The 11,481-nt window shown below is 49.9% G+C and overlaps 1 non-coding gene across 1 annotated transcript; it reads right to left on the bottom strand.

Annotated features, from left to right (window-relative positions):
* Positions 1-9,284: 9,284 nt before the first annotated feature.
* TRNAG-CCC (transfer RNA glycine (anticodon CCC)) lies at positions 9,285-9,358 on the bottom strand. The gene has a single exon. It is a non-coding gene; the product is annotated as a tRNA-Gly (tRNA).
* Positions 9,359-11,481: the final 2,123 nt, after the last annotated feature.

Here is an 11,481-nt window from a genome sequence, read left to right as displayed (position 1 = left end):
ACATACACACACCACCTCAATATACACACACCACCTCACACACACCCCACCTCAACACACACACACCCCACCTCACACACACACCCCACACACATACTCTGCACACACACCACATACACACACTACCTCAATATACACACACCACCTCAACGTACACACACCACACACATACTCTGTACACACACCACATACACACATCACCTCAATATACACACACCACTTCACACACATACCCTGCACACATACTCTTCACACACACCACCTCAACATACACACACACACCCCACCTCACACACACCCCGCACAATACTCCTCACACACACCACATACACACACCACCTCAATATACACACACCACCTCAACGTACACACACCACACACATACTCTGTACACACACCACATACACACATCACCTCAATATACACACACCACTTCACACACATACCCTGCACACATACTCTTCACACACACCACCTCAACATACACACACACACCCCACCTCACACACACCCCGCACAATACTCCTCACACACACCACATACACACACCACCTCAATATACACACACACCCCACACACACACCCCACCCCCCACACACACACCACACAATGCTTGTCACACACACCACATACACACACCACCTCAACATACACACACACCCCACACAATACTCGTCACACACACCACATACACACCCCACACCCCACACACACACCACACAATGCTCGTCACACACACCACATACACACACCACCTCAACATACACACACACCCCACACAATACTCCTCACACCACCTCACACACACCCCACGTACACACACACACCTCAAGTACACACACACACCACCTCACACACACCACATGCACACACACCCCACCTCACACACACCCCACGTGCACACACACACCACCTCACACACACACCACCTCACACACACACACACCACCTCACACACACACACACCACCTCAATATACACACACCACCTCAACACACACACACCCCACCTCACACACACCCCACGTACACACACACACCATCTCACACACACACACCACCTCACACACACACCACACACATACTCTGCACACACACCACATACACCACCTCAATATACACACACCACCTCACACAACCCCACGTACACACACACACCACCTCAACACACACACACCCCACGTACACACACACACCACCTCAACGCACACACACCCCACCTCACACACACACCCCACACACATACTCTGCACACACACCACATACACACACACCTCAACACACAGACACACACACACATTGCAAATATACCACATATATATCACACACACATTATATCACATACTACACACACACACCCCACACCATACATACCAGGATGCAACACACACACATACCCAAGCCAAAAGCCTGTTTTGGGGAGTAGTAACTGGTAATTTATTTTTGCCAAACAGAGGACAAGCCCCTTAGGTGACTGGGGGCATTGTGGGGAGGTCAGTTTTGTCTTGAGGATTAATCTAAGTCATTGCTGCCAGGCATGGAAGGGCAGAGACTGGGGCCAGGGTGGACAGTTACACAGAGAGGCCCCCATCCTCACCTGCGCTCAGGTGACCCCATCACCAGAGGTGTCCAACTGCAGGGACCCCCTCCTCTGGCAGCATCCTCCTGTGGTGGGAATCATCTGTATTGTTGATGGAAGCACAGTAGTAAGTTGGGCTCTCCTGTGTATTGAGCACTGGCTTTGTGTAGAGATTGAACTTGACAGGTGGCGAGTGAGATGGAGGACCCTAGAACTCAGCATGGCTGGCGTCCCTGCTCTCAGAGCCTGGCCCTGAGCGCTCCGTGGTCACAGGTGGGGCAGGCAAGCTGAGGCACAGCCGTGGACCAGGGCAGGGGTCAGAGGTGTGGGCTGGAGCCTGTCTGGGATGTTGATAAATGTGAGCCTCCCAGAGGATGACCTTGGGGGTCAGGGAGAAGCAGAGGCAAGGGTGGGGGTTGGGGAGGTCTCCACTTCCAGATCCCATCTTGTTTTTATCTGCATGCTGGTCTTTCAGCGCAAGAGCCAGGAATGTGAGTCAGAGGCTGCTCCCCGCAGGAAGGAACTCAGGGACAGACTCCAGGTGGGGATGGAGAACCAGGTCCCCCGCACGGCCCAGCTCTCCCACATCCGCTACTGCAGCCCCACTGGCTGCCGTCAGCCTCTGGTGAGTTGAGCCGTGCCCCGCGCTGTGCTCAGCAAAGTGAACCTGGAGCGAACAGGACACGACCTCCGCAGGATGGGTCCACACACTCCACACTCCGACCCACACCTCTCCACACTGCCCCCAGCTCACTCAGCTCTAGAAACCCTGGCTTCTTTGTTGCTCCCCAGCCACACCGGGCACACGCCTGCCTCCCAAGCTCAGGTTTGGAGTCCCTCTGCCGAAAAGGCTCCTCTCCAGATCGCTGGTTCTGTCACCCACTTTGGTCCCCAGTCTGTGAGGTCTTCCCAGATCATTCTATACGAAACACCACTCCATCCCCCAGCATCCCCTGCTCCTTAGCTAATAACCACACAGTTTGCATATTTATCTTACCAAGTGTCTCTCCCTCCAGAAAGTCAGCTTTGTGAGGGCAGGTACTCTTGCAGCCTTATTTTGTTTACTTGCAGTTGTTTTCCTCTCTGTTGTATCTCAGGCACACAGTAGGTGCTCAGTAAATATTTGCATGAATGATTCTGGTCCTAAGTGGGCTCAGTGACCTTGAGCACCTTGTTAACCCAGCAGAGGTTTTAATTTCCTTAATCACAAAGTTGACACAGTGATGCCAGCTAGTGGGTGGGGTGGGCGTCCTGGAAGGGAAATCTGAAAATAGTCTGTGAATATTTTGTAAACTGGAAACTGCTGAGCAGCCCGAAATGACAGTCCTGGGATTTCTCTGCCAGGGGAACGAAATGACAGCAGTTGCATGGTTTCCTGCTCCGCCTTTCAGTTATGACTTGTTGCCTGGGCTGCCACGGAATCATTAAAGGTAAGTCACGCGGTTTTATTGGAGCACGTGAGCTTCTTGCAGATACAGTGTGTGTGTGTTTGAAAGCCTTGATTGTCAACAGCTGGGCTGACCCCAAGGACTGGAGGCCCTCAGGAGAGGGAGCTTCAAGCAAAGGCCACGAGGAGACAGTGAGAAGGCAGTGAGCTGCTGCAGGAGGGAGCACTGTGGCTTTATTTTAAGGTTGCCAAGCGTGAGGGAGCAAAAGGTGACGCAGTAAGCCTTTCATTGGCTCTTTCCCTGAGGCAGGAGTGAGAAGGAACTAAGGTTTCTGTTTGTCTTAAGGCGGGCTGGGGCCGTGGGAGCCAGGCAGGGGAGACGGGTGGACAGCCATAGATCAAAAAGACCCTGTTGCTATGCTGGTGGCCCTGGGCTCTGACTGTGGGTCACAGTGATCCTCTCTAGGCCAGAGCCAAAAAAAGAAAAAAGACAAAAACCGCTGGACAGTAACACAAGGCAAGACTGAGAAACAGTGACCCGTGGGCCTCCACCTGCTTTTATAAATAAAACACTGCCATTTATGAATTTTCTGTGGTTGTTTTTGCAGAGTTCAGTAGTTGTGACAGAGACTCTATGGCCCACAAAGCCTAAAATATTCATAGTCTGGTCCCGCACTGAGAAAGCTTGTTGAACCTCAGAATGATGAGGGGGGACATTGGGTTTGAAGGGTCTGAAAACTTGGGTTGAGTTCTGGTGCATCTGTTTTCAATCTGGTGCCTGCAGCCAAAGCCTTCGCCTCTCCACGCTTCAGTTTCTTCACCTGTGAAATTGTGTGGTAATGCCCATTCCGCCTAGTTGTCATGAGTATTTAATAGATAATGTATTTATTATATCTCCTTCTTTTATTTTTTGTGGATATCTTAAATTGCAACGTGCAAGCTTAACCAATAATCATCTTCCTTAAGTTTATGTTATATCATTTTACAGTGGACAGACTGAACCCTTACAGAACTATCCTCTCCTGTCCTTCTGTCAAATTATTGTCAAATTATTTTGTTATAAATCCCACACAAATTGGTTACTATTTTTGCTTTAAAAAGATAAAAAATTGTCTTTTTTATTTCCCCAAATACCTACCATTTTGTGTATTCTTGATTCTTCCTGCAGATCTGGCTTTCGATCTGAGATAATTTCCCTTTGGCCTAAAGAATTTTCTTTGGTGTTTCTTATAGTGCTTCTGCTGGCAATAAATTCTGTCAAGTTTGTCAGCCTTTGTTTGTGTGGGGGAAAAAAAAATGTCCTCCCTCTACTTTCACTGGATATAGATATCTTGGTGACAAATTTCTTTCAACATTTTAGATGTCATTCTGTTGATTTCTGGCTTTCATTGTTTCTGATGAACTTTAGCCATCATTCTTTTAGTTGTTCCCCTGAAGATCTGTTATTTCCTTTGGCTACTTGTGAGGTTTTCTCCTTTACTCTGTATTTCAGTGGTTTGACTAGGGTATTTCCCCTGAGGATATCCACTCCCTGGATATGGTTTTCTTTGTTTTTACCCTGCTTGGGTTCATGAGATTCATGCATCTGTGAAATAGCATTCAACAATTTTAGCAGACCCTCTACTGTTAAATCTTTAGTTCTGCTGCCCCATTTTTTTCTCCCCTCCCTTTCTGATATATCACCTACATTTATGTTAGATCATTGATGTTATCTCACAGTCTTCTGGTACTCTGTTCTGTTCTTTTTTCTTTTCTTTCTTAAAAAAAAAAAAATCAAATTGCATGCATTGGTAAGAAATAATACAAACAGATTTTGTACCATTCCCCCAGTGATAACATCTTGCAGAACGAGAGTACAATATCACAATCAGGATAATGATATTAATAGAATCCACAATCTTATTCAGATTTCCTCAGTTTTACTTGTGCTGATCTGGTGTATGTGTGTGCATGTGTTTAGCCGAGTGCAATTTGATCACAATGGTAGGTTCATGTGTCCCCCACTGTGGTCAAGATACAGAACAGTGAGTATAAGGATCCCTCAGTTGCCTTTTTATAACCACCCTACCCCCTACCACATCACCCTATCCCTAGCCCCTGACAATAACTAACCTGTTCTCTGTCTCTATAATTTTGTCATTTCAAGAATGTTACATAAATGGAATCATATGGTATTTAACTTCTAGGACTGGCTTTTTTTTTTTTTTTTATCTCAGCACAATTCCCTTGAAGTTCATCCAAGTTTTTGCATTTATCAGTAGTCTGTTCCTTTTTATTAGTGAGATGCATTCCATGGTATGTACATACTATCTTTAGGACATCTAAGTTGTTTCCAGTTTTTAGCTATTACCAATAAAGCTATGTATGTATAGGCTTTTGTGTGAACATAAGCATTTATTTCTCTGGGGTAAATGATCAAGACTGTAATTTCTGGGTCGTATGAATTATATATTTACTTGCATGTCTTTGAGTTCACCGATTCTTTCTTACCCTGTGCCTAGTCTGCTGTTAAACTTATATAAGGAATTCTTCATTTCTGATACCATATACTTTAATTCAAAGTTTTCCATTTGCTTTTTTAAAATAGGTTTTCATTTTTCTATTGCATTACTCATTTTTTCCTATATTTGTCTATCTTTTTACGTAACTTCTTAAACATATTTAAAGTTATTTTAAATGCCTCATCTTTAAAATGTTCCAACACCTGAGTGTCTGTGTGTGTTTCTGTCATGTTTCTTTTATCTTGATGGATCACATTTTCCTGCTTCTTCGTGTGTCATAACTTTTTTTCTTTTTTTACCGTATGCCAGGTTTAGTTATAAAAGCACACTAGAGGATGAGGTGGGTAGTAGTCCTCCCAGAAAGGACTTGCTAAACTCTTCAGGGACTCAGTCATAGCTTTGGTAGTTTCAGTTCACTTAGTTTCAAGTCTTGAGTGGGTATCAGGCCCCTGCCTCCAGCAGAGATGGTCTCTGAACAGGTGGCTAAGGAGATCTGGCAACCCTGAACTTTATCCCCAGGTACTCTGCCAGATTTATAAATGACTTTCTTCTTTCTCAGGCCAACCTCTCTTCACCTCTGAGGCTTCCCTCCAGGAAACCTTCCTGGAACCTTTTGGCTGCATTAGAGTTCTTCCCCTACCACCGCCACACACACCTTCCTCCATGCTTTTGCCCCATTGCTTTGGAATGACCTGGATTTCTACTCTCTCCTGCCCACACTCCATTCCCTCAACACATAGACTCCTTAAAAACAAGGATCGTGTCTCATCCTTCACTATTTCTGCTCAATAGATAGTGGTTGTGAATTGGGTCAAAAACGAACACTTCCTAAATTATTTTTGAATGAACAGACAGATGTCTGGATGAGTGTGTTACAGAGGGGTGTAGGGTCGACATGGCATTTAGAACAGGGTTTTGCACTGGGTCTTCAGTCAGGCCCAGAGCAAAGAGGTTCTTGATCGTACATCCAGCCCTTCTGAAAGACACAGCCCTGTCAGGTGGTTAGGAAGAGGAGCAACAAAGTGATCAAAGGCAGGGACGTCAGCACTGACCTTGCTGGGCAGGTTTTGTGGATGGCTGTCCTGGGAGGAGAAGTGTATTGGAGCATTCTGTGCCTGTCTAGATGGAACTAGGGAATTCCCTGGAGGAAGGAAAGATGTAGCCATTGACTTCCTATGGAGGAGGACTGGATGAGAGTGGGGGTGAGCAGCAGGTGACCCAGAGACGGCCTTCCTGACGTCCTCGCTGACCAAAGGCACTTTGGCACCTGCCCGGTTTCACTCTGTAAGCTTGTTTCCAAGAACGTTTCCATCAGTATACAAGCCAGAGTCACACGATGAAAATGAGGCTGGACGGGCCACCCATTCTGGTGGGAATCAGTGGTCCTCAGGTCTTAGTGGTGGGTTCCCAAGAGTGGTGGTGGATCCCCTGACACTCAAGACAGAAGCAGTAGCAGCCTGATGATGTCCAAGTGAGATGGCAATGTTCTGTGGGGGGGGGATGATGGGGACAGGGAGAGCTCTAGCTTCTGAGAGGGAGTGGGAGATGGTAAACCCTGGGAGGCAGGGTGGTCCCAGCAGAGGGGACAGCCTGTGCAAATGCTCGGTAACAAGAAAGTGCTCAGCATCATTGAGGAACTGCAAGGCATGCGTGACCAGAACAGAGTGAGTGAGGGCAGGGGACCCTGAAGAGGCGGGTGGGAGCCTGTTTTTGGCCATGTTAAAGATCCTGGTTTTGTTTGAGGGTGATGTTGCTTGCAGTTCAAGAATATTGACTGCAATGGATATTGCTTGAAAAAATGAGTGAGTGGGTAAATGAACACATACTGTCAAGTAAAGAGATGAGAGGCACACAGACACAAAACTGGAGACCTACGCGGGACAGTGAGACTTCCATTGAAGCCAGAGGTGCTGAGAATTTCTCTCCCCCAGGGTCCTGGCCTGCTGCTCCTGCCGAGCCACAGGAGAGGGGAGGGAAGCCCTGCTGAGTGCCACCGTCTGTGACCCTCCACGGGAGACCCACTTCTCGACCTTCCCAGCTTTTCCTGCCAGGTTCCTCCTTTCTGTGCAGGGAGAAGACTCCCACGTGCAGGAGCAGCAGGGCCTCTGAGCTCCAGGGCAGCACTGAGAGAGCTGAGACCCAGAGACGTTTCTTCTCTAAACACTGCCCCTGCATAAGACACCCACACTTGCAGAGGCACCACCCAGCCTCAGAGGACAGTCAGGGTGCTTTACTGTAAAAGGCAGAAGGGCGGTCCCTCCACCCTCCGCTTTCCTGCCTGCTCCTCTCAATTTGGAGGCCACGTGTAGGCCCGTTTCTCCATATAGACTCTGTCTGAGGTCTGCACACACTTGAAGAAGGAGTGTAGGGTGCGTTTTCCACCAAGGTGACCCACTGCTGCCCAGGAGATGACAACACTTTATCATGACTTTTCATCTGGGCCTCCACCCTCTTCTCCGTGTTTTAAAATTCATTCCTGAGCATCACCACCTGGGGTGAGGGTTTAGCTGGGAGTGTTCTCACTGATTTTTTTTTAATTAATTGACTAATTTTGGGTGTGCTGGGTCTTTGTTTCCAAGGGCAGGCTTTCTCTTTGCAGTGAGCAGGGGCTACTCTTCGATGTGGTGCCATTGTGATGGCTTCTCTTGTTGGGGGGCCCGGGCTGTAGGCACATGGGTTTCAGTAGTTGCAGCCTCTGGGTTCAATAGTTGTGGCACACGGACTTAGTTGGTCTGTGGCATGTGAATCTTCCCAGAGCAGGGATTGAACTCATGTCCACTGCATTGGTAAGTAGGTTCCTATCCACTGTACCACCAGGGAAATCCGTGTTCTCACTGATTTTGAATCCAGAAGCCCTAGGAAGTTGCCTCCCTCTCCCAGCCGCACCCCACCCAGCTCATGAGCTCAGCCACACCCTCTTTCAGTTCCTGAAGGGTGAGCGCTGCCCCGCCACCCGCTAGGTCCAGATGCCCAGCCACCCTTCTTCTGGTTCTTCCGCTTGGCCTCCAACACAGTCCTGGTTGAAGCGTCAGCTCCTGGCAGAGTCCTCCCTGACTACTCCACTCCTCAGCTCCCTCATGCCCGATCGCTTTCATAGGAACGTGTTCTTTGCCTTCCCCAGCACTTCTTACAACGTGTGATTCTCCATCCATTGTGTGACTGTCCCAGGCTCATCTGTCTCCTGTTAGCTGGGGGCTCCCCCGGGTCAGGGGCACATCTACTTCATTCCCGAAACTTCCTGGGTGCTGAGAACAGGGCGACACTGACTAGGTGCAAGTAAATAGTGAATGAATGAATGAGCTGTTATTACAACGCTTTCACCAGCGTGCCTCACCGTGGGCCTCTGCAGTATCATTTTCCAGGGCTGCCATAACAAAGGACCACAAACTCTGTGCTTTAAGCTGCAAATATCTTTTCTCTTATGGTTCTGGAGGCCTGAAGCCCAAAGTCAGGGTTGGCAGCCGGGCCATGCCCCTTCTGAAGGCGCTATGGGAGAATCTTTGCCTCGTCCTAGTTTCCGGTGGTTGCCAGCAATCTCCTCATTCCTCACTCGCCCTCGGATTGCTCCAGCCTCTGCCTCTGTCTTCACATGGCCTCTCCTCCTGGCTTCTGTGTCTCTCCTCTTCTTGTAGGGACACCAGTCAATGTTGGATTTACAGCCCACCCTACTCTGGTTTGATGTCGCCTTTTTAAAAATATGAATTTTCTTGGCTGGGCTGGGTCTCAGTTGCAGCTCGAGGGGTCTTTGATCTTCGTTGTGGCATGCACGCTCTTTAGTTGTGGCACTCGAACTCTTAGATGTGGCATGCGGGATCTTGTTCCCTGACCAGGTATCGAATCCTGGGCCCCCTGCATTGGGAGTGCAGAGTCTTAGCCACTGGACCACCAGGGAAATCCGCAGTTTGACATCCCTTTGACTGAAGACATCTGCAGCTCCTCTATTTCTAAATACTGTCGCATTCTGAGGTTCCAGGAAGGACGTGAATTCGGGGGGGCGGGGTTGATCAGCCCAGTGCAGGTCTTCAGCTACTCCTTCCTGTCTGGTTTCTCTAACCTCCTGCCCACGTTCCACACGCCGCCGCTCCCACACCTCCCCATAGTGGTAAAATAACCGGGTTACCCCACCCTCCCCCCCATCCCTCTTCTCTAATCTCCTGGCACCCACAATCCCCAGTTAAAGTCACGCTCCCCGACAAGCAGGAGGAGGGACTGCCGACTGTGCGCCAATGCCCTTTGCGTTCCTCAGTGTGAGGTCACACTGGAACGTGGGGATCACCAGCTTTCCCAGGTGCCCGTCGTGGGGACGCACAGCGACTTGGGTGGATGGATTAAGACAGGTTGGGGCTCAGCGTCAGCGTGCTGCAGCCAGCACCAAGAGTCATGGGGATGCCGCGTGCAACCCTTGTAAGGGAGTCTGTGTCTCCTCAGAAGGGGACAGAGGGATGACCCCCAGTTAGAGGCAGGCTTTGACATAAGACTGTGCGTAAGACTGACCTTGAGAAGGGAGGTTCAAGACGGAGGGCACATAGGTATACCTGAGGCTGATTCATGCTATATGTATGGGAGAAACCAACCCAGTATTGTAAAGCAATTATCCTCCAATAAAAAAGAGAGAGAGAGAGACACCCTGCCCTCTAGGAACAGTGTGCACGGCACTCCTATCCATTTCTGGGAGTTCCAGGTGTGTTAACTTGGGTCCACGTGTGTGTGCGTGCTCAGTCGTGTCTGACTCTTTGAGAACCCCTGAACTGTAGCCCACCAGGCTCTTCTGTCCATGAGATTCTCCAGGCAAGAACACTGGAGTGGGGTGCCCTTTCTTTCTCCAGGGCATCTTCCCACCTCAGGGATCGAACCTGCGTCTCCTGCATTGCCAGACAAACTCTTTACCACTGGGAAGCCCAGCTTGGGTCCTCTGAGGCACAAATACCAAGATGAAATTCCAAGTGTGAGAGAGTCTTGGAGAAAATGCCTGCATAGGAGGAGGGGGAGGGAGATGCAGGAGGCTGGGAGAACCTGCAGATAGAGATGCGGGTTAACTCCGGGGAAGGAGAGAAGGAAGGGCAAAGGAAGGTCTTCCCCAGGTTAGAGTTGCCTGCAGAGGAGCCCCGCATCTCCCAGGAAGAGGCCTGTCTTAGCATCTGTCCCTGCCAAGCTCAGCCAGGGGCTGGGTGCAGCCTGTGGGAGGTGTGGCCTCATGCCCACGCCCCTGGGCTCAGAGCCTGGCATCGGGGCGTCAGGCAGTCCTGCTCCCCCACAGTAGGAGACTGGAGGGCCTGCCCATGGTCACCAGGGCCAGCCGTTCTCTCCCAGCCCAGCAGTAAGCTTGGGCCCTATCAGGGGAAGAAGCCTGGGGTCTGGGGAATCCCAGTAGGTCAGCCATCCAGTGGGTGGGGGTTGCAGGACGGGGGCCCAGGCCTCCCTGCTCGCCTAGAATGAAGGTCACCTAGGAGAGCCAGACCGCTGCAGCAGGAGTTTCCATGAAACATGTTCATGTCGATGAGAGCTGGATGTCCTCGAAGGAAATGAAACCATGAAGATATTTTCAACCCCAAAGTCCCAGTTATTTTGACAGGAAAAAGAAACAGTGGCTCCAGCCAGCCCTCAGAGGTGCTGGGTGCCCGGCGGACGCCTGCTGCAGGTCGCCGTGCTCGGAGGGTGTGGGGTACATCTTTTCCATCTTCGGGGGTTTGTGTTTTTATAGGTCTAGAGGATCGTGAACCTTTTTACCTCTCAGTATTTCACATCTTCAGTTCCCCGGTAGGCTGCTTGTGCCAAACTGACCAAGCGTAACACACAGCTTTGGCCTCAGGGCTCCATTTTTAGCTCCTAAACCACTGAGGCTTCAAGAAGGGCAGGGGGGGTGGGTGTGAAGACGTCAGCAGATGTGAAATCAGGCCGACAGAAATAAACAGGGCGCTCCTCCTTCCTGTCTGTAGGGCTCAGGTTCTCCACGTGGCCGGGCCCTTCTCCTCCTGGGGGGGTGGGGCGGGGGCGGGGAGTGTGGCGACAGGGAGC

This window comes from Muntiacus reevesi, chromosome 4 (genome assembly GCF_963930625.1).
Source record: "Muntiacus reevesi chromosome 4, mMunRee1.1, whole genome shotgun sequence".
Taxonomy (NCBI): Eukaryota; Metazoa; Chordata; class Mammalia; order Artiodactyla; family Cervidae; genus Muntiacus; species Muntiacus reevesi.
The sequence above is the reverse complement of the archived record's forward strand: the minus strand, read 5'-3'. Positions and strand labels throughout refer to the sequence as shown.